Below are 22,322 nucleotides of genomic sequence, written 5' to 3' on the forward strand. Positions count from 1 at the left end.
CCCTAAACTCTGAGTCTCAGACATCAGCGAGCCGAGGGAGGTGGAAGGAGCTGCAAGGCGTGCTGCATCAATTTGGGTCACAGCCTCATCCATTTGTAATTTGTTAATAGATTTTAGTGGAATTACCAAGTACCATCCCCTACTTTTTCCTGGGCATGCTGGGATCTGCTTAGGACTTGGGGGTCAAGGTACATTTCCTGGGAATACTTCTTTGAGGGCTGGAAGTGCCTCAATACCCAGAGACTCCCCACCTAGTCCTGAAAGGAGACACCAAGAGTGAGGTAGGAGCAGGAGCACCAGGAAGCTGCCGTTACTCTGAGAATCTCCAGGCCTCCTTCCCTCTTCTATTCAGCGTGGACCCAGCACACTGGTTAGTGCAGACCCTCCATGACAGGGGTGTTCACAGAGACGAAACACACGAGTTCCCCAAATCCTGCCATCTTCTTCTTTGAAGGGACTTGAAAAATTATCTAAGACTCTCCCACTGTGGTATAAAAGAATCTTAAACAGAGAAGCAGGACAATCCCAGTTCACCCAGAGTCACCTGCTCAAGCCACATCCTGAAGCCAGATACCCTGACTCAGCAGGACCTCTGCAGCCGGGTGCAGTGACTCACGCCTGTCATCCCAGCACTTTGGGAGGCTGACGTGGGCAGATCACGAGGTCAGAAGATTGAGACTTTCCCGGCCAACACAGTGAAACCCCATCTCTACTAAAAATACACAAAAAAGTTAGCGAGGTGTGGTGGCGGGCGCCTGTAGTCCCAGCTACTCGGGAGGCTGAGGCAGGAGAACGGCTTGAACCCGGGAGGCGGAGCTTGCAGTGAGCCCAGATCGCGCCACTGCACTCTAGCCTGGGTGACGGAGCAAGACTCTGTCTCAAAAAAAAAAAAAAAGAAGACCCTCTGCTACCCCAACTGCCGCCTTAGGTCTCCACATACGTTGCCCCACCAAGGAAATTCAGCTTCTAGAGTGTTTGGCCCTGCCGGGGATGCTAGGGAACTCATTTGACTTTCTCTCTGTCACTTGTAGGAAATGTTACAAAATTGTGTTTGCATTGAAGCTTTTCTTTCTTCCAGACGTATTGTGTCATCATCTAGTAGGCTAACTAGTTGTTTTAACAGATGATATTATGGTTTGAAAGTGGATTGTGCCTGTTCTTTTCCTGTTCTTCTGCACACAGTCAAACGGGTCTTTTTGATGATTTATCTTTAGCTTCCCTCAACCCTTGAAACGTCAACCTTCTCTATGCTTTTGATTTCCTCCGAGATTCGTAAGGGTTTGTGACATTCTTCTGTATACACCCTTGATTTTGTGCCCCTCCTTCCATCTTTGTGTGTGTTCTCTTCAAATTGGCGCTCATCAGCAGAAATGCTGTTTTCTTTGGATGTCTCCTCTTTTCTTCCTCATTAGGATCATTTGCAATTTTAGGTTCTGAATTTTATTTTTAGAGCCATCCTTTTTTAGCCATACTCCCTTTCAGAGGTTCTCACTATGAGATCATCTATTTTGAATGTTTTGAAATCTGCTTTCCTCAAGTCTGTACGTCTGAAGACACACATCCTGCTTTAATAGGATGGACACTAGCCCAAGTTCTTGTTATTTCCACATCACTCACAGTTCTTTGCTGGTCCTCTTGCTGTTACTTGTTTCTTTCAAGTGATGAAAATCATAATCAGGCTACTTAAAACTTTACCAAATGCTCTGCTTTTTAAAGAAAAAGGAGGCTTATAGGCTTCCACATAATGTATTTTTTTTAAGTTAACATTCGTCATTGTATTTTGCCTTGATGCTAGTTTCCAAAGATGTCTGCAACAGCAACTCCCATCCAGTGTTATCTTCTAACTATGTGACTCTGACATTTCTCCCCTCAAAATGTGGGATCTACACTCCCACCTCCTAAGGTGGGCAGGCTTGTGACTATGGCAGAAGGAATGCTATGCAGCTTTCAAGGCTGGATCATGAAAAGTGATGTAGCTTTTATCTGACTCTTTCTGGGGGTGCTTGTTCTTAGAACCCAGCAGCAATGCTATGGGGAAGACCCATTAGGTCATGTGAGAAATTACATGAAGAAGTCCAATGTAGGCGTTCTGGATGACGACCCGAGCGAGGTCCCAGCAAACAGTCACAACCAGAGTGAAACATATGAGCAGAAGGTGGCCCCTAGATGATTCCAGCCCCCAGCCACACCCAGACTTCATGTCTTTCCAACTGAGGTTCCAGATATTGTGGAGAAAAGACAAGCCATCTCTGCTTTGGCCTGTCTGAATTCTTGAGCCACAGAAACCATGAAAGATAATAAAATGAGTTTTAAGCCACTGAGTGTTTTTAGATGATTTGTAATACAGCAATGGAGAACTCATGCAATAATTAAAACCCATTAACTAAGAAATAAAAATTAAGACTCATTAAGAATACATAATCTATACCCTTCTTCTGATTGATCGGTTCTTAATTTACTCCCATTCCAAAACTCTGTCCCTATAGTTCAGTTCCAGTTCCACCAGAGGAAAGGGCAGCCATGACGGCATGGGTCCCAGTCATTGGACAGAGACAGGACAAATTAGAATCACTTACTCTTGGCTATAAAAGCAATTAGATGATCCTTGCTTAGTATACTGTGTGAACTTTTAAAAGAGCAAAATTAAAACATCTCTCACATACTTCTCTAGCTGATTAACATAACACAATTCCAGCAGACCCCTACTGGAAAATGTGTTCCTTCGTTTTCCAACTTCTTGAGTCAGAGAGCATTTAGTTGCAATGAACAGAGCTCATTCAAGCTAACATAAGCAAAAAAGAACATTGATTAGAAATAGAGGATCTGGTGGAGCCCCAAGACAGGAAATGAGGCCAGGCTTCATAGGAATTAATGCCAGGAACTGCAAAGCTGACAAGAGCCAGACTGGTTTGTCTCTCCAAATCTCTTTCTCTCTAGAGCTATATTGTCTTTTATTTCTGGCTCTCTAAGGCACATGCCTTCTTAATCTCTCTCTCTCTCTCTCTTTCTCTCTCTCTCTCTCTCTCTTTCTCTCTCCCCAGAGAACAGTTTAGCATGTGGTATGTGGTTAAGGGCAGTCTCCAAGCCAGGGTGCCAAATGCCAACCCCACGACTTCGTTATTGGTGACTCTGGGCAAGTTCCTTAAGCTTCTGTTCTTCAGTTTCCTGTTTTGTAAAGTGGGAATAAGGATAACAATAGTACTGTTACCTCATAAGATTGTTGCGAGATTGAATCAATATATGTAAAGTTCTTTGAACAGTGCCTGGCACATTGCAAGCATTTGCTTTAATTATTATCTGTCTTTGCTTACTTCACCATGTCTGAACGTGGGTGCCTTGATACTAGCTTTTTATCTGTCTTAGTCTGTTTGTGCAGCTGTGACAAAATATCTTAGACTGGGTAATGTGTAAATAATAGAAATTTGTTTCTCACAGTTCTGGACGCTGGGAAGTTCAAGATCAAGATGTCAGCAGATTTAGTGTCAGGTGAGGGCTGGCTCTCTGCTTCCAAGATGAAGCCTTGTCGCATGGTGGAAGGCAGCAAAAGCGATGAGCTGTGTTCTTTCATGGCAGAAGAGATGGAGGGGCAAAAAGGGATTAGGGTGCTCTCTTCAACCTCTTTGATAAGAGCGTTAATCCCATTCATGAGGGTAGAATACTCATGACTTAATCACTTCCCAAAAGACCCTACCTCTTAATACGATCATGTTGGGTATTAGATCTCAACAGTTGAGTTTTGGAGGTACACATACATTCAAACCACAGCAATAACCAACCCATATTTCAAGTGCTTATTAGAAATCTAAGTTTCCAGCCTTGTGCGGTGGCTCACGCCTGTAATCCCAGCACTTTGGGAAGCCACGGCTGGTGGATCACAAGGTCAGGAGTTCAAGACCAGCCTGGCCAACATGGTGAAACCCTGTCTTTACTCAAAATACAAAAACTAGCCGGGTGTGGTAGTGCACACCTGTAATCCCAGCTACTCAGGAGACTGAGGCAGGAGAATGGCTTGAACCTGGGAGACAGAGATTGAGGTAAACCGAGCCAAGATCGTGCCAGTGCACTCCAGCCTGGACAACAGAGCGAGACTCCGTCTCAAAAAAAAAAAAATCTAAATTTCTGAGACCCAATTTTACATTCCTAGGTCAGAACGTGTCTGACTGGACCAGCTGGAGTTACGTGCCTACTCATGGTTAATCAGCTGTTGCAGACGGTGAGGGAGTGAGGGCTGAGGGGACTCAGCAGCGAGACAGGGAGTTGATTCTCTGAGAAGGGGCTGTGGGCTGGGCTGGGAAGAGGACTCGCCCGCCACTACTCCCACCTCCATTTTCACATAGGGCAGCTCTGCTACATCAAACCTCAGCTTTAGCTTCCTGCTAAGCAGAAACTCTTCCTATTATTGACTGACCCAAACCGCATGAAGAAGGCGTCTTCCTTTAGCCAACGAGCCCTCCTCTCTCCACATAACTAGTTTCCTCTCTCGGCAGAGTCTCCTCTCTCTGCAGAGTCTCCTCTCTCCGCTTGGCACTGAGGGCCCTAGTCCTCTGAGAAGCCAAAACGCAAGTATCTCTTTCTATTAGAAGATGACTTTTACAAATCCTCCCTTAGATTTTCCCCTGGGAAGTCAGCAAATTGTCGCTCTCACAGGGAAGACAAAAGGAAGAATCACTTCAGATCCCTCCCATTTGGTATTGTACTTTTTTTGCTGTTGTTGATGGAGTCTCGCTCTGTTGTGCAGGCTGGAGAGCAGTGGCACGATCTCAGCTCACTGCAACCTCCGCCTCCCAGGTTCAAGAAGTTCTCCTGCCTCAGCCTCCCTAGTAGCTGGGATCACAGGTGCGCGCCTCCATGCCTGGTTAGGCACTGTGCACTTCAGCTACTGATTTTATACGTGGTGGCTGTTAACTTGTTGAGTCTCCCACTGGTAAAAGGAACTTGGAGAAACAACGCTTAAAGTCATTGATCTCACTATACAGAAAAAGCAAATTAAGCAGAACGTTGAACAGAATGTGAATTGGCTAATCAAAAGGATAATGAGGTTTAAGGGAATACGGCTCCTTTCATTTCTATATATTTTCCAATCTCTATTCAATGTGGTCATTTGGGGTAAAATCCTCTGAAACAACATATTTCAAACCCTATTCTTTTTTTTTTTTTTTGAGACGGAGTCTCGCTCTGTCGCCCAGGCTGGAGTGCAGTGGCCGGATCTCAGCTCACTGCAAGCTCCGCCTCCCGGGTTTACGCCATTCTCCTGCCTCAGCCTCCCGAGTAGCTGGGACTACAGGCGCCCACCACCTCGCCCGGCTAGTTTTTTGTATTTCAAACCCTATTCTTCAGAAATACTTGAATGTCACAGACAAATCGATAGCTCTTTAAATCACAGAGCAGAGCTAATGAGTGGTCCTCCCTGGGGGAGGAGATGGCTGCATCTGCCTGCTCGGCGGTACCAGGCCAGCCTCCAAACTGGCATGAGCTGACCTTTTCCTTGGGCTTGTTATTCTCTTATTGGTGATTCTTTCTGTAAAGTCTCAGAAACCTTAGTTTGCAATTGCCAATATGCTTGCTGTTTCAGGGTGTCACCATTAGACTGAGTGTCTGAGTAAGGTTATTAAGCATTGTGTATTCCTGAGAGGATCCTTTCAGAGAACACAAGAGGTTGTTTTAGGGCTAAATGACCCATGGCTGAGTATTAGCTCTATTAAATGACAGACAAGAAAGGAGGTATAATGTTCCCATCAAGTAGAACGAGAAGATTGCTCCCAACTTACCGTCCTTGTTTCCTGCATCCAGCGTCCTCATTTCCTTTCCTCTGATCCCTCCTTTAAGGAATTGATTGCTTCCCCCACTTTTCTTCGTGGAAATTGCTCTCTATGCAAGGTTATCGACTTCTTTGCAGTTTGAGGCAAAGAAGCCACCTCTTTTACTCCATCTACTTCTCCTAGAAGTAGATTGGACTATCTTAATCCAATCTAATAGAAGCTTAAGAGAAAACAAGTGTGGCCTGCTCTTAAATTATTGCTAAATACTTTACAACCTGTAAATGTCAGAAAAAATACACACAGATGCTCTAAGGCATGTGGAGACAATTAATACAATTTACTTCAATAATAAGTATAGAGTTACTTATGCTCAATTCAGAAGCCCACAAGAAGTATTATATTTTTTGCTGAACTTCACTGACCAACTCCTCCAAAGGGGCCACTCAACTTCTCTCCAGCCCATCACTCTATTTTAATTTTTTTGCGTAGCACTTACCACTCTGATATTTTTATAGTTCATGTTTATATTTGTTTTTTACTTATTTACTGTTTATGTTTTCGACTAGAATGTAGTCCCTTTCTGTCTCTCTCTCTCACCACATATTCTCAATGCCTAGAACAGAGCCTAGTATATAGTAGGCACTCAATAAATACTTGTTGCATTAATGCACCGCCGGTGCTGGGCCTCCACGCAGTGCTGGGCCTCCTAGCTTCACCACCAGCTCCTACAGAGAATCTCTTCTATCTTCCTTACCGTCTTTAGAGTGGAGCCCTATTGGCTCTCCACAATCCATGTCTGGGGCTGTTTTAGCTATAGCTGCATCTTAAGCTGTAGCTGTTGCCACTGCTGTCAGTGATGAAGGTAGCTAGCCGGGAAAAGGGGAGGTAACCTCTGGGAGACATTCCATTTTCAAAAGCCATTTTTGTCTTTTTGGCAAACCCTGAAAGAGTCAAGTTTTGCTACAGACTTGTTGTCTCATTAAAACCAGTCAGGCATGTAGGGGGCAAGTCCACGCCTCAGTCCCATGTGCACTGAACTCCGGGGAGTGGCCAGGAACCAGGCCTGGTGTGTGGTGAGCAATCAGAGCTACGATTCTAGCAGCAGAGCATACAAAACCAAACCAGATCACCTCAAAACCTCCATATTCCTGACATCCAGTCTTGAAATCCTAGTCATTCTAGTCATCTGCGACTTCTTCAATCCCCTTTCAATTTGCATCTCATTCAAAGCACACCAAGTCCTCTTGCGTCAGCTGTTGCCCTGCACCGTGTAAGCCTGTATGGTTCCTGCTGCAGCTCCGTTCCTGGTTCACATTTATCACAGTTCGTAGAATGTTAGTTGCTTGGAGGCACAGACCGTGTCTTATCATTTGTTTTCCCCTTCCCCAGTAGAGTGACTTTCAGAGAGTAGAAATTAAAAACATTATTATCTGCCTCACTTTTATGTCTTCCTAAACAACAATGCTCATCTGGAGAAAGACGAGGGATAATGCATAAATTAAAACATAATGGAGCTACTTGGGAGATAGTCAAGCAGTGCAATTGTGTCTGTATTTCCTGTTTGCTCAGCATCTCCCATAACAGAAGAGTGGGGGCCCCACCTCATGATTTCTTCCGTAGTTTACAGAAGATCCCTGTTTGTCTTGTGGTGGCCAGGCCATGAGGGTCACTGTCCTATGGAAGATGGAAGACATAACACAAAACAAAGAGGTGGGAGCCTCCCCTGCTTGCTCCAGTGGGCACTGGGAGAAGGAAGAGAGATAGAAATAGGGGAAGGAAACAGACCTGAGATTTTTGGCCCCCAGTCCCATCGCCAAGCTTGAAATCCAAGACTGTGGATTAGGATTAGGGGTTGTTAGATAGCCTTGGGGGAAAGCCAAAAGCAAAGACTTTTTTTTTTTTTTAACATGCCTTCCATTCCATGGTGGCATTTGTGAGATCAGCTTGCAGGGCCCTACGAAGAGGGGGTAGCCATATTCAGAGTGAAAAATAGTCACATAGGGCGGTGAGGCAGGGAGAGGCCTGTGTCAATGCTCCCGCAAGGCACACACACTGGAAGAGCCCTAGGTTCCTGTACAGCCCTTGGGAAAGAGAGATGGTTGAGGCAAAAGTCACTGGGCCTCACATGGGGGATCCATGATGAAGAACAGGGTGGTGTTAGGTGGAGGGGTATGTAGCTGAGACGCAGAAGGTGTGAGTCAGCAAGGGGGTGCGCTAGGCGCTGACTGCACCACAGGTCCACTGTGGAAATCACAAACCAGTCAAATACCTGGCCAGCAACAGGAACCCGCAAAGACCCAGAGGCCGGCACAGGACAAGCAAGAACTCCCAGGCTACTCCCCATCCACCCTGCTGCCATCTTGGGGCAGAACAGGCGGATGGCAGAGAAATCAGCACTTATGAGCATTTGCCCCAGTGAGCCTCTCAAAGCTGAAGTCGAATGAGTTACTGTTGATTGTCAAGTGCCCGTCACCTTTACTTGCACTGTACAACAGGGAGAGGACTCATGAGAAAGATTAGGCCAGTCACAGAACAACCCCCACATACTCTTTTCACCTCTGAGCAGTTGCACGTAAATTTGCCACTGCATTACGTGTATTTATCAAGTATTTGATCTTTCTTTAAGACTTCCTTAAAATATGGTCTAGTGTTATGACTACTAATGACACCAAATAATTGGGGTGTCTTCAGAAAACTCTTAAAAATTGATATCTAGGCTGGGTACGGTGGCTCACACCTGTAATTCCAGCACTTTGGGAGGCCGAGGTGGGCAGATCACTTGAGGTCAAGAGTTCAAGACCAGCCCGGCCAACATAGTGCTAAAAATACAAAAAGTAGCCAGGCATGGTGGCCAGCTGTAATCCCAGCTATTTGGGAGGCTGAGGCAAGAGAATCGCTTGAACCCGGGAGGTGGAGGTTGCAGCGAGCCGAGATCACACCACTGTACTCTAGCCTGGGCGACAGAGTGAGACTCTGTCTCAAAAAACAAACAAACACACAAACCGAAAAGATATCTAGCAAATGGATGTGGTTTATAGCCTTATAACATCATAAGAAGAGAGGGTATGTTGCTGCTTGACTTAGGCAAAGCCACGGTGGGGGTCCCCATGTGTAATGCACTAAGTCCCCTCAGGGCTGTCTTCCACCCTCTTACTCTCCCCTGTGAATTGCAGCAAGATGAGTTCTAGAGAGAAAAGGAGGGCAAGGTGGCCTGGAAAGACAGGGAGCTCAGACAGAAAGGCAAGCTGATAAACACACCTATTCATCACTGCACAATCCTTGGTCTTTCTCATCCTATTGATTTTCATGCTTTGCTGTGTATGCTGCTGTGTGTGAAGGAATGCATGTACTTGTGAACAACCTTGCAATGGAGTGATCACAGCTTCAGCAAAAGGCTTTGGGCAAAACCTCCCCTAACCCTAACTCGGCCTCTAGTCCCATTTTTCCACCACTGTGTGTGTTAGAAGGGGATGGGCCCTGTCTCCAGATCTTTAGTCATCATTATCCGGAAGGCCAGGTCTTTGCGCATACCCATCTTGGAATCCTTGAGCTATTTCCCCTTATGTTTGATGAGTAAGTGAATGCATGAAAGGATGCATGCCAGCCTGGGCAACATGAGGAAACTCCATCTCTACCAAAAATATGCAAAAAAATACCCTGGCGTGGTGGCACACTCTTGTGGTTGCAGCTACTTAGGGGGCTGAGGTGGGAGGATAGCTTGAGCCTAAGAGGCAGAGGTTGCAGTGAGCTGAGATCACACCATTGTGGTCCAGCCTAGGGGACAAAGTGAGACCCTATCTGAAAGAAAGGAAGAAAGGAAGAAGGAAGAAAGAAAAGAAAAAGATAAAAGAAAGGATGGATGAGTGAGTCTAGGCAACGGTGGTAGCCTATAGTTCTTAGAAGAAAAGAAATTCCTGTGGGCTTGATTTGATGGGGGAAAGGGTAATAGGCATAGCAATCTGCCACAGAAGAGATTTGTTGGTTCCTGTCTTCTTCTAGCCTAAGAAACAGATCTGAGAGTCTCTAGAGCTGCCTGTGATCCTGTATGACCGTGAGAGCTCCAGGGTAGCCCAGAATTACTCCTGATCAAGAGAAGCCCCAAGAATTTGAGGTGGTTTCAGGGCAAATCAAGTTACTTCAAAGCACTCGGCTTCCACTTACCTGATAAAAACCTCAGAGGACTGTGTGACTGAGAGGAGGGTCAGGAGAGGAGGGGAGACGCTGCAGACCCAGAATAGTCGATTCCATGAAGGAGGCTGCCAGGGTATGAATGCTTCTTGGGAGAAAGGTATCTGAGAATGAACAGGGGAGAGAGGTGAGAGGTGGAGAGGGCTGGGAGCAAGAGAAGCAGGAGGGGCTGGTGGCAGGTTGACATCAAAAAGGGGCATAGCTAAAGTGGAGAGGGAGAAGGCAGATGGCAAAGGAATACCAAAGCCTTTGCAAAAACACAGACGTGAAGAACCAAAAGATGGCCAGGTGCAGTGGCTCATGCCTGTAATCCCAGCACTGTGGGAGGCCAAGGTGGAAGGATCACTTGAGCCCAGGAGTACAAGACCAGCCTGGGCAACATAGTGAGATCCTCATCTCTATCAAAAAAATTAAAAAATTAGCCAGCTGTGGTGGCACATGCTTGTAGAACCAGCTACTCGGGAGTCGGAGTGGGAGAATTGCTTGACCAGGGAGGTCAAGGCTGCAATGAGCTATAATTGCCCCACTGCACTCCAGCCTGGGTGACATAGAAAAATCTTGTCTCAAAAAAAAAATAAAAACAAAAACAAAAACAAACTCAGAAGGCCTTAAATCTCCAACACTACTCCCTACCTCACTCCACCTGTCTTTTAACAAGAAAATGGAGGCTTTGAGAGTTTCAACCAGCAGTTCAGCATCACACAAGCCATGGAGATAGGTCAGGGTCCAGGCCAGGACCATTGGCTCCTGGTGTAGAGCTCCTTGAGTCTTGTGCAGCACCTCTGGACCCCCCAAAAAGAGACAATTTGACTGAGAAAGTTGAGGAAGTGCCCCGAGTGAAGAAGATGGACCGGGAGGATGAAGATGTCAGGAAACCTATGCAACTTTGCCCACTAGGAATAGATGTCATTCAGTGAACAGCGTTCAGTCCTATTAAAGCTCCTGTTTGCGAGGAGCTGGCAAACCATGAAGTTCTTCTTGACTAGAAGACAATTACTGATGAAAAAAATTAATAGAGGCCTATGCCTTTCCCCATGTGTGAGCTCAGAGCAGCCATGAAAATCAAGAGTAGCTCTTCTGAAGCACCAGCAGAACTCCCTGAGCCTTCTCCTCACCCCCCACTGACAAAAAGAGACCCAAGTTTCCTCAACAGGATTCCAAGGGCAGGGTGAATGTGTGGTTAACAAAGGATAGATTCTTTATGGATTTAGACTGTACTGAGTGGGGGAACGTGTTTGCCTTTGGAACATGTGCTTTCTTTAATCAATCAGATGGAGAAAGCAACCTGAGCCTGATACGAAAACTCACAGAAGAGGCTCCTATTGTCTGAGACCACAGGTGTAGAAGCCCCTTCCCTGGGGCCCCAGGAGACAAGGTGGAACAAATATGAACGCTCATTTCTATGCCTCCTGGGTGTTACTGGAGCCTTCATGACTCAAGACAAATCTGAGAGAGCTCTTTATGAGTTTTCAGACTCAAAAGTTAGAGCCTGCACTTACCAACCTGAAAGCAGGTGAGTCCGGTTAGGAGGGAGTGGAAGCGCTTTTAGGGGGTGCTCATTACCATGTTGTTACTCGTGGCGGGGAAATCGAAAGTCACACAGAGTGTGTCCGGGGAGAGTGAAGGGGGAAAGCCGGCTAGAACAACATGTGGCAACGTGGATGGATCATAAAGGCAGAGTGCTGGGTGGAAGGAGGGAGGGAAAGAATGCACTGTGTGAGACAACACCATTTAGGTACAACAAATACACATGAAAATACCACCATATGGTTTGCAAGAAGCATACAAAAGATACACACTACATCTATGATTGCCTATGGGGGGAAGGAGAATGGACGGGGTGCGTGGAGGAATAAACACATAAATAATGAACACAAAAGCAGGCCCTGCACAGACCAAAGAGGACAGCATGCCTTTGTACTTGGGGTCCAAACGTGTAGGAGTGGAGGGGGAATCCAAGTAGGCCCTCCTTATAAAGATCTAAGTCTATCTTTGTGAGATTCAGGAAAAATTCTAAGTAGACGCGTGCTGTGGATTCTGTTGCTACTCTCTGAAATCACCCTGATCCTTCAGGAAAGAAATCTGCATGTTCCTGGTATGTGAGTTTGTGGAGCCTGAAGAGTCAGTGGGTCTGGAGGAGAGGGCTCACTTCTACCCAGTGGCTGCTTAGATGTCATCCTCTCTGGAGGCCTTTGGCTCAGAATTCCAGGTGTTGGGGGGGGTGGGGTATGGGAAGGTGGCCTACACTGAGATAGCCACAGTAGAAAGAAGTGCTACTATCTACAAGAGAGGACGCCTGGCCAAGACACTGATGGAACCTTCTGATCTCTCAGAAACAACTGTTATCTTCAAGAAGCAGGCAGTGGCCCCCAGCAAGCTCTTGGGGTGTATATTATCAATGTGCAAGTAAGTCAACTGAGGCTTGGAAAGGTTAGGCAGTTTGCCCAACGTCACACAACTACCTAAGTGGCTGGGGCAGGATGTAAACTAGGTGTGAATGGCTCTAAAACTTGAGCTTGCCAGCGCAGTGGCTCACGCCTGTAATCCCAGCTCTCAGGGAGGCAGAGGCGGGAGGATAGCTTGAGCCCAGGAGTTCGAGACCTGCCTGGGTAGTGTAGTGAGACCCCGTTCTCCACAAAAAGGAAGAAAAAAAAAAGACAAAACTTGAGCTCTTGTTTGTTTGTTGTTTTTGCTTTTGTTTTTTTGAGACGGAGTCTCGCCCTGTCGCCCAGGCTGGAGTGCAGTGGCGCAGTCTTGGCTCACCGCAACGTTTGCCCCCAGGTTCAAGCAACTCTCCTGCCTCAGGCCCCTGAGTAGCTGGGACTACAGGCACGTGCCACCACAACTTACTGATTTTTTTTTGCATTTAGTAGAGATGGGGTTTCACCATGTTGGTCAGGCTGGCCTCAAACTCCTGACCTCAGGTGATCCATCCGCCTCGGTCTCCCTAAGTGCTGGGATTACAGGCATCAGCTACTGCACCCAGCCAAACCTGAGCTCTTAACTGCCCTTTTATAACGGGTCCAGAATGTCTTGGTGGCATACACGCACGTGCATACTGTCACATGCACACTTATGGGAGTATGTTGCAAAACGTACATGCTGTGAAGTGAATTCATACTCTCGGAACCATCCTGCTCTTGAGGCACTGTGGAAAAGGAATTCTCACGGGCAGACAAGGGCAGCTGGGATGGTCTCAGAGTTCCCTGTGCAAAACCAACTAAAAGTGACAAGAAAGAGACAGATGGGGGGAGAAGCAGGGTAGAGAAAAAGGGAGGAGTTTCTCGGTGTGTGATGTGGCTTCAGAAATAGCAACTGAAGACAAACTTGGAGAAAAACTTTGAAGCAGATATGTCCTTGAGTACAATTCCATCTAAGGCTAGAAGAGATGGAAAAAATGAAGGTCATCTGAAGAGTTGGGATGAACTCACTCTTACCTCTCATGCACCTCTTATGGCAAATGATGATGGTAGAAGAGGTGGTAAAATTTCAGAGTCTGAAGGGACACCCAGAGGTTGTCTCAGCTGATGCCTTGGAGGGCAGTGGACAGGACAGTGACTTGTTCCAGGCCACACAAAGACAAGAATGGAGGCCTCTGGCTCCTAGGCCAGTGCTGGCCGACCTGTGTCACATTGCTGTCCTCCTAAGTCAACTTGGGTGGACGACACCCGCTGCCCACTCTGCATGCCCTGTTCCTTCTTCTGCTCCTTCCTTCCAACATTTTCTTCCTTTCCAGGAGACGTTCTTTCTTCTGCTTCTTCTCCTTCCAGCATTTTTATTCTTTCCAGGAGATGTTTCTTCTCAGGAGTAGGATAAGAGGCAGGGAGGCCAAATGCTGCCTCTCGGGACGAGAGGGCAAGTGCTCAGGAGAGAAATTCTGGACAGATGGGCAATTTGGCCATGGTTGAACTCTCATGGCTTGCCTTCTTTTCCAGCCTCTTCCTTTTGTGTCCCTGCCCAACTTCTACACCCTCCCGTTCTTTCATTTTAAACCCGAGGTGGGGAGTTGTGGCCCTAATTTTGAAAATTCAGTTGAGTGTCTTCTTCAGGGAGAGACCTGGACCCTGATGCAACCACAGCAGGGCCTCCCTCAGCAGGAGAATCGGAGTCTGTCTCAACAGATTTTCTTTCTTCCCTCCGAAGCAAGAGCCACTCCCAGAACACAAAAGACACAGAGACTCCTGCCTCCTTGGGGGATTTAATTACCGACATTCGCTGGTATCCTCTTCAGTAGCAGCATCTCTGCCTCACTGCTTCTGAAGAAGAGGGACATGGAATTTAAATGCTTATCCAGGCTGGGTAGGAGACATTCCCCCACAGGCACACAGACAGGGTACGATAAGTGGCCACCTACACAGCTTCAGAGGCTCTGAGCCCCCGAACACAGCCACCATTCATTAGCAGATCCCTGAAGTCCACCACCCAAGTTTTATTTCTTTAGCTTTGCAAGTTATTGGACCATTAAAATTCAAATATTCCTGGAAGGGATGATAGTGATGACCAGCCACTGGCAACTTAGTATAACGTATTTTCAGATCACAATCCAGAAGCATTTTTCAGAGGGGCGGGGGTTGGGGGGAGACAATCATCGGATGACTGACAAGGGAAGGACGCGGAGCAACAGCAAGGTCCATAGATTAGAAGGGAGAGCCCAGGAAGAGGCTGCGGGCTCGGAGGGTGAGCTGGGCCGGCCTTGCCAGCTGGCCTAGAGCAGGGGCCTCAGTGTGGCTCCAGGATCAGCAGCACCAGCCTGGCCCGGGATCCTGTTAGACACACAGATTCTGGAGCCCCCTCCAGATCTACCGAATCGGAAACAGGGTGGGGCCCCGCAGTCTCTCGATTTTAACAAGCCCTGCAGTGACTGATGCATAGTCAAGTGTAAGAACCACTGGCGTACAGCCTGTGACGTGTGCAAGACGCCACCAACCTCCCAGCTCCCCACCCCCACCCCATCCCACCACTCATCAACCTCCCTTCTCTGACCTGCCTTACGACCACTCCTTGGCTTTGCTCGAGGGAGGGGTGAGAAACCACCATGGGCGTGGTTAGGAGAGTGGCAAAGTAAAGCTCTATAGCATAGGAGGTGGACCAGTGACAGAGAACATGGCTGCCTTTGGCTATAAGGGCAAAGGGTTTGGGGCGGAGCTAGGGGAATAGCTGAGGAGGTGAAATTGCAACTGAAAACGAGTGGTCATCTGAAGGACGCCTCCAGAGCAGCCCCATGGGCCTCCGAGACACTCAGGCAGGGATGGTACTACGTGAGCAGGTAGAAAGACAGAGACAGAAGCCTGCTGAAGAAGGCTGAAGGACTGACTGGGGCCCCAGAGGGTGTGGGTTCTGAGCTGGGAAGCACCACGGGGTGGGTGAGCTCACCGCCTCCCTCCATCAGCATTTCCTCCCTCTGGGTGCTCAGGATGCATTTCTTAAGCCAAGTCATTTCCTGGTTAATCCCCACCCCCATCCCCAACTCCCACCCCCCATGCTTGGCCCACGTAAACCTTGTGGCAGAGACAAGAAGGAGATCCAGGGACTCTGATGGTGAAGCCTGAACGAGTCCTCTGCAAGCTGGACATTTCCTTACCTTGCTCTATTTTTCTTTACAGCACTTGTCAGCCTCTGAAATACCATATGTTTTTTCTGTTGCCTTCCACTAGAATGTGAGTGTTTGGGTGAGGGAGAAAGGAAAAGATGGAGGAAGGTGAACAAGAAGGCACAATCCATGTTGCTTCCAGGTTCTTCCTCACCAACTTTCCTGCCTGCGGGAAAATGCAGCCCGCCCCGGGAAAGATGCAGATCAACCGAGCATGCGCCAGGTGACATCAATCCGAAGAGCTCGAAACTTACCCGGCCACGCCTATGGAGACGCCCCTATCACGCCCTTATCCCGCCCACTGCCCTATTCCAGTACCAATGCATAAAAGTCCGCTGCGGGCAGGAGCTGGCGTGACTTCTTCGGCCTCCGCATTCGTGGACCGGAGAACGTCACCCGAAGAGTGTGTGCATATTTGCAATAAAGAGCTGCCGCTTTCTTATGTACTTTGGCCTCATGTTTAATTACTTAGCTCTACTAAATTAAGTTACATTAAATTAAATTAAGACAGTGAGCTCCATGAGGGCGCTGTTAGTTCATTCTCATACTGTTGTAAAAGAAATACCCGAGGCTGGGTAATTTATAAAGAAGAGAGTTTGGCCGACGCGGTGGCTCAAGCCTGTAATCCCAGCACTTTGGGAGGCTGAGGTGGTTGGATCACTTGAGGTCAGGAGTTCGAGACCAGCCTGACCAACATGGAGAAACACTGTCTCTACTAAAAATACAAAAATTAGCTAGGCATGGTGGCACACGCCTGTAGTCCCAGCTACTCAGGAGGCTGAGGGCGGAGAATCGCTTGAACCTGGGAGGCGGAGGTTGCAGTGAGCCAGGATCACGCTACTGCACTCCAGCCTGGGTGACAGAGCAAGGCTCCATCACAAAAAGAAAAGAAAAAGAAAAAAGAGGAAGAGAAGAGAAGAGAAGACAAAAGAAAAGAGATTTAATTGGCTGATGGTCCTATAGATTGTACAGGGAGCGTAGTGCTGGCATCAGCGTTGGTGAAGGCCTCAGGAAGCTTTCAATCGCAGTGGAAGGTGAAGGCGGAGCCGGGTGTCACATGATGAGAGTCGAAGCAAGAGAGAGGGGGCAGGTGCCACATGTTTTTAAACAACCAGATCTCATGAGAACACACTGCCTCTAGGACAGCACCCAGCCATTCACGAGGGTCCGCCCACGAGACCCAAACACCTCCCACCAGGCCCCACTCCTTCACTGGGATTACATTTCAACATGAGATTTGGAGGAGACAATCATCCAAACTATATCAGGCATTATCGACTACTCTATCTGCATTATTCACCAACCAGTCCCCAAGGGCCTAGGACAGTGCTGGCACATAGTAAGCACTCAATAAGTATAAATTTTTAAAAAACGAATGAATCTTAAAGTCATTCCAACCTTAAACTTTACTCCTTGTCTATCAACATTTGTGTTAATATAAAAATGATTTTTCTCCAAATAGTAGAGTAAAAATCTACGTCTCACGTCTTCCACAAAACTGGGGTTTCAAATGCCCACATACATCACAGCTCCAGGCTCCACCACAGAGCAAAGCTTCCCTAGGATCAGGAGCAAGGATGAAAGAGGATGGAGCTGTGAGGGTCAGGGCCTCTTTGTGGAGGGAGAATCAGTTTACAGAGGCTCATGTCTCTGTTCTGCCAGATTGGTGTTTCTGGGAGGTGGAAGAACAGGAAAGTTATAATCAAGTGTTAAGACGATGTCAACAAACTTGTCTACCCAGTGCCTGGTCCAGTGAGGTTATCAAAATCTCTGTTTCAATCTGAACTCCAGTGAAATTTTGATGAACAAGATATTCAGGGAACATTCTTTGCAAGACAAGGCTCTCCTTGACCTCAGGAACAGAGCCTTAGTCCCTTTGTTCTCCTAGTACTGGGCACAGGATGTACCCAGAAGGCCCTAAATGAATGCCTGATGAATGAAAAATATTTATTTCAAATGATTTTTTTTCTGATTTGAAATTATATTTCAGACCTTGTCACTAAAAGTCATTCTAAGATGTATTCAGTAACATTTTTACATTAGCAAGTAAGGAGTGCTGACTTCCTTGCGTCTTTCCATGAGCATACAAAATTGTGCAAATGGCCATTTGCAAGTACCCTGAGTCTCCCTGACCATGTGTCACTGTGGGAGGCTGTGGGTAGGATGCAAAAGGGGTATGAGATTGAATTTATTTTAATCCCCAGAAATCATGGACCATTAAAAGTATCTCTTGATACCTTTTTCCACAGCCTAATTTGACACATGGAGAACCCAAGGCTCAGAGAAAGGAAGGGGCTTCCCCAGGGCATTCAGTATGTAAAGGGCGTCATCAGAACTAGAACCCTGGTCTCTTGACTCCCAAGTTCAACACTTTTTCCATTTTGTAGCTTCATCTCTATCTCCTAAGAGTAAAAAGCAGAGAGAAATTCAGATTAATACATGTTTAAATTCTACACTAAGGTAAAGAGATATCAATTTGTCTATAAGGATATGTTTATTGAGATTCTACTTTATGTGGTACTTAGTACTACCTTTGCTAGTACAGGATAATAAGATTAAGCATACACAAAGTTGTTCCTATCCATTGCATAATGCTATCAATAATGATAGTAAGTTTCCATTTTTTAGTCCCTGCTTATTTAAGCATTATACGCTTTATAGGTATTACCACAAGTAATTCTCACGACAGCCTGATAAAATATATTTCTGTATTAAGCCCCTTTGGGTTGCTCACGACAGAAACTCAACTCAAACAAGCTTAAGAAAAAAAGGAATTACAGGTGCACATAAATGAAAATATCAGGAGTTGTCTAGCTTCCGACTAGGCTGGCTCCATGTATTAAGGCAGTGTCAGAAATCTCTCTGTCTCCCTTCATTTCCGCTATGTTAGCTTCACTCTCCAGCATGTTCTCTCCATGTATTAGGAAAGATGACCCCCAGTAGCTCTGGCTTTCTCGAGCTTTACATCTCATGATTTTTTTTTTTTTTTTAACAGAGTCTCGCTCTGTCACCCAGGCTACAGTGCAGTGGGGCAATCTTGGCTCACTGCAACCTCTGCCTCAGCCTCCTGAGTAATTGGGATTACGGGTGCCCACCAACATGCCTGGCTAATTTTTGTATTTTTAGTAAAGACAGGGTTTCACCACATTGGCCAGGCTGGTCTCGAACTCCTGACCGCAGGTGATTCGCCTGCCTCAGCCTCCCAAAGCGCTGGGATTACAGGTGTGAGCCACCGTGCCCGGCCTTTTTTTTTTTTTTTTTTTGAGATGGAGTCTTGCTCTGCCTGGGCTGGAGTGGAGTGGCTCGATCTCCACTCCCTGCAGCCTCCGCCTTGGCCTCCCAAAGTGCTAGGATTACAGGTATGAGCCGCTGCGCCCCAGGCTACATCTTATGATTTTAGAAGGAGAGAGCCCTATTTTGACCCAGCAGCCACATTTCCCCTCCTCAAGAATCTTGATTGAGCATCTTCGGGTCATGTGAGCGTGTCTTCATCAATCATTGTGTCTAGGAGAATGGGATATTTTGATCAGCCACTCTATAGGGTGGGTGGAGAATTTCTTTTATCAGTGGAATGAAAGAGGGACAATTCATAATCCCATTCTACATAGCATGAAATTGAAATTCAGAGAAATCAAGGACTGTACCATAATTCCTAAAGGCCAGAGGGCCTGTGAAGGGCAAAGCTGGGACATAAACTATGTGTCTGAAAGCCTATTTTTAAGTTTTTCCTGTTGTTATTGTCATTGAGCAGGGGAGGGACTAACTCATATACCTTAAAATTCACTATTTGAAAGTGGATAATGCAGTGAAAAACCTGTTTAGTCACCAGGCCAAGTGTTTCCAACCTCAGCGTGATCAGTGTTCACTTGGGAAGTATGTGGTAAGCAATGTGTTGCTATTAATAGCTGAATTACCAAAGTTATTAGAATGATTTACTTCAAAAAAATGGAAATCAGAATTAACAAAAGATTACCCTGTTAATAATGCCATCCCCATTTCCAGGCTGGGCACAGTGGCTCACGCCTGTCATCCCATCACTTTGGGAGGCTGAGGTGGGTGGATCACCTGAGGTCAGGAGTTCGAGACCAGCCTGGCCAACATGGCGAAACCCTGTCTCTACTAAAAATACAAAAAATAGCCAGGCTTGTCAGTGGGTGACTGCAATCCCAGCTACTCGGGAGGCTGAGGCAGGAGGATCACTTGAACCTGGGAGGTGGAGGTTGTAGTGAGCCCAGATCGTGCCATGGCACTCCAGGCTAGGTGACAGAGCAAGACTCCGGCTCAAAATAATAATAATAATCATGATAAAATAATGCCATCCCCATGTCCTAGAACTCTGGTGTCCAGCACAGCTCCTGCCTAAAAGCACTGGCACCCATTTTGAGTGGTTCCAAGGAGAAACTGGTGGAACACGTGACCAGCCTGCCATAAAGCTGTCCCCATCACAAGACAGAACGGGTAAGCACCCCAAGAAAGATACAGAGTGTTCCAGGTAAACTGTTTGGAAATGGCAAATCAGTTCAGCAACATCTCAGATTATAAGAAAAAAATTAAACCAATGCACCATTTCTAGATTCCAGAGATGAAGACTAGAAGGAAATGCAATAGAAAGAACTCATTCCCTGAAGAATCCAAACCATTAAGTATTTTGCAATTAACATAAAAGGACATGAAAAATATATTCAGAGAAAATTACAAACCTCTAACAGAAAAAGAAAAACGAATAAATGGAGCTTCTGCCTGGGAAGATTCTGCATGGTAAATGGCACATTCAGTCTGCAGTTTAATATTTTCTCTTTTTTTGTTGTTTTTTTTTTTTTTTTGAGACGGAGTCTCACTCTGTTGCCCAGGCTCGGGTGCAGTGGCCAGATCTCAGCTCCCTGTAAGCTCCCCCTCCCGGGTTTATGCCATTCTCCTGCCTCAGCCTCCGGAGTAGCTGGGACTACAGGTGCCCGCCACCTCGCCCAGGTAGGTTTTTTTTGTTTTTTTTTTTTGTATTTTTTAGTAGAGACAGAGTTTCACTGTGTTAGCCAGGATGGTCTCGATCTCCTGACCTCGTGATCCACCCGTCTCGGCCTACCAAAGTGCTAGGATTACAGGCTTGAGCCACCACGCCCGGCCAGTCGGTCTGCAGTTTAAAAGCTCATGCAGCCTGACCATGCAATCTGCTGTAGAGGGAGGGAGGTGATAATCATGCTTTCCCCTGAGCTGATCACGGCACACTCCAAGAAAGACCCAGACAAACTCTAACAATGTGGGACCAGGGGTGGAGTTGGGGGAGCAGGCTGGCAACCGACCTGGAAGCCAGTCCCACAACACAAGGAACTGAGCAGGTTGAATCTGGGCATTAGAGAACTGGAGGTATTTTTTGCAGGTAAGAGAAGATTTCGGGGCAGGGTTGAAGGGCTGTGGTATGAAGTATTAGATTTGCCCTGTGGAGCAACAGTGAGTAAAAATGACAGGAAAAGAGAGTTCTGTCTCAAACAAAGTAGCAACATTTTGGAAGTCAGAAGTATCACTGATCTAAATTCAATGACGCTATGAAGCAGGCAGAGTAGGTAATATTATCACCTCCAACAAAAAGATGGGGGAAAGGTCCAGCAGGCAGAAATGACTTGTCAGTCATCACCCAGCAGGGGCATATGAGGCTGTGGACACCCCCCATGCTGTGTCCAGCACCCCAGGCCGTTTCTGGAGTCAGCGCGGAGTTTCCACAGATGTGGCAAAACAGGTGTGAACAGCCGGCAGTGGCCCTTCTCCTCTCCCAGCAAGGAGGTCACAAGAAAACTACCAAAGTCAAAGGATGACAAGCAACTCTGAATATTCTGGGGAAAGAAGGACCAGGCAAGGAACAGTGATTCCCTGCAGGAAAGTCATGACTTCTGACTGGAAGCTCCGCCAGGAAATTCTGACAGGAGACCAAGGATTTCTGAGCGGAGAGCAGTGGTTTATGACAGGAAAACAGGGATGTCTGACAGAAACTGTTGGCCTCCAGTGGGATATGCATGGAGCTCTGACAAGAAAACAAGGATTTCTGAAAGAAACTGATTTTTCTCAGGGCAGTGATTTCTAAAAGGAAAGTAGTGATTTCTCAGCCTTGCGCAGTGGCTCACACCTGTAATCCCAGCACTTTGGGAGGCCGAGGTGGGCAGATCACCTGAGGTCAGGAGTTCGAGACCATCCTGGCCAATATGGTGAAACCCCGTCTCTACTAAAAATACAAAACTTAGCCAGGGAGGTGGCGGGCGCCTGTAGTCCCAGCTGCTCGGGAGGCTGAGGTAGGAGAATCGCTTGAACCCAGGAGGTGGAGCTTGCAGTGAGCCGAGATCATGCTACTGCATTCCAGCCTGGGCGACAGAGCGAGACTCCATCTAAAAAAAAAAAAAAAGAAAGAAAGAAAGTAATGATTTCTGACACAACAATGATTTCTGACAAGAAAACAGGCTGCTGATAGGAGAGTGTGAATTTCTGACAGAACGCTAGTGTCCATTACGTAGCAGAGGGGTTATTCCTGACAGGACGTCTCCGACAGGAATGAGGGTTTCTGTTAGGCAGGACTAAAAACAGGAGCACAGAACAAACTGAAAAACAATGGGGGAGGAATCAGACCCCTTCAGGAAATAGCTTCTTGGGTGTGGAGGGAGGTCCTCAGGAATAAAAAGCTGGGTTGGGGGAGGCTAAAATTGAGGGAGACCTGGGGTCCAGTATCTCCTTTGGCAGAGCAGGACTGAATGGGCCGGAGGGAGAGTATCTAGAAGATTTACGAAATAGGTGTGAGCATAGGT

The sequence above is a fragment of the Rhinopithecus roxellana genome, chromosome 1 (assembly GCF_007565055.1).
Source record: "Rhinopithecus roxellana isolate Shanxi Qingling chromosome 1, ASM756505v1, whole genome shotgun sequence".
Taxonomy (NCBI): Eukaryota; Metazoa; Chordata; class Mammalia; order Primates; family Cercopithecidae; genus Rhinopithecus; species Rhinopithecus roxellana.